Source organism: Rhinolophus sinicus, chromosome 13 (genome assembly GCF_057876585.1).
Source record: "Rhinolophus sinicus isolate RSI-liver-muscle chromosome 13, RSI-T2T, whole genome shotgun sequence".
Classification (NCBI taxonomy): domain Eukaryota; kingdom Metazoa; phylum Chordata; class Mammalia; order Chiroptera; family Rhinolophidae; genus Rhinolophus; species Rhinolophus sinicus.
In genome coordinates, this window is record NC_142513.1 from 55,503,856 (window position 1) to 55,505,835 (window position 1,980).

Below are 1,980 nucleotides of genomic sequence, written 5' to 3' on the forward strand. Positions count from 1 at the left end.
GGATCAAAGCCTTAGCGGAGCCTGGGGAGACAGATCCAGAGTGAGGGTGCAGGGCATGGTCCTGAACCAGAGGCACACCCCTGAGCCCAGAGGGGAACAAGGAAACGGGCAGGGAGGGGAAGATAGAAAGGTCTGGAGAGGGGCTAGGAGGCATCCACAGAAAGGTAAGGGTTTGGAATTCACACTGGGGGCGACGAGAGAACGGGCCACCTGGGGCCATCTGAAAAGTTATCATTTCTGTGTCCGAGTCCTTCAAAAAAATTCTGCTTAGAAATTTGAACATGAATTCGTGCAAATGTGGAAACCAAACTTGGGCCTTCTCTGAGAGGCTGGGGACACCATTTGTGGGAATCCCAGTGGGGCAGGCATGGAGGGGAAGCCCCTGGGCATGGGGGTGACTCGGCCTGGATCTGCAAACCCCGAAACATGCAGAGACAACAGCTGGCATGTCTTCATCAGGCAGGCAAGAGTCTGCCTCACAATTGCTATTTATTTTGCAAACAGCCACCCGGAGGGTGAATTGTACCCCCACCCTCAGCTTTTCTGGAGAAAGAAGTCTGTAGCCTGTTTAGTTCTGCCCAGCTGGTCTTTGCCTCTGAAAATCTGCATTTTGAGAAGAAAATGAATGTGACTTTGATATGTATGAGACCGCCTGCAAAAGGTTCTGGACAGCTGGTCCACTCGCAGCTCAGAGGTTGGGGCCCCCCTCACGTGATGCACTTGAGGATGCTGAGTCCTATTGAAAACCCAGCAAAGCTTTCTCTGTGGGAGGCACTTTTCGCTGCACTGTGATTGGCTGGGAGGGCTCTGTCAGCCAATATTATGTCATCCCCGGTTGTTGGCGGGCTCTCCTAGGGAACACTTGAGAAACTTTGATAGAAATATTTCTCTTTGGCAACAGCCCGCTGTTTCCATGGTTGAACAATACTAACCAGATGTGAAGTAGGCCAGCAGGGGAGGGGCCTGCCCTGGGGAGAGAAGACCCGTCACATGCTCATGTCCAACCCTGGGCCAGTCAGATAACCTCATGAGGTCTCCTTTTCCTAATCTTTGAACTGGAACAACAGTCTGAGCCCCATTCATCTTACGGTGTTGTGAGAATCGGAGTTCAAGAACTTGGCAAAATTTTGAGTTCTTTTGGTGAATTTCTGTCAAGTCCTTTGGAGGATACATCTCGGAAACGAATGAAATAACAAACAAAGCAGAACTTAAATGTAATGATGTTATTTCCACATAGGTCGAATAAACTATTATTTGCCATACTTGGAGCCCTACGAATTTAAATAAATAGTTCTCTCATCCGATACGGGCAGGACATTTTTAACCTATTTTTTTGAGCAGGTAATAAAGTTATATGGTTAAATATGCTAAATGTGTGAAAGGATATAGTCAACATTTTTTCCCGGCCTCTGTCCCAGCCATGCAGAGTCCCTCCCTGTATGCAGGGTGACCAATGGGTCCTGATTTTCTTGGGACTTGCTGGTTTAGCACTGCAAGTCCCACGTCCTGGGAAAAACCTCAGCCCCTAGAAGACTCGTTGGTTCCCCCACCTCATATAGAACCAACATTACAAATTTGCTGTGCATCCTTTTGGAGATGATTGGATAGAAGCAATCATAATATTTAAAAAATCATCACAAGTGATGAAGTAAAGGTCTCATAAAAAACTAGTGCATGACATGGGGGTCAGGGGACCCATAATAACACAGAGACCCACATCTGATTGTCTGACATTGTTTTTGTGTCTTTCCAGCTCTGGGATTGCTGTCCTTCTGTAAAAGAAATCTCACCGTCAGGCTTGGGGAAAAGTCATGTACGTGTTCACAAGCTGTGGTCCCATTTCCCACAGCCGTGCTTTCAGACTCCATTATCCTTTTGTGTATCATTTATTTTTGTAGAGTTAAAAAAAGCATTTGTGTACTGGGGGCTTGGAGTTCGTAGATGTGCTTATTTGCCAAGTTATCTTTTAGAGTTCCCTGT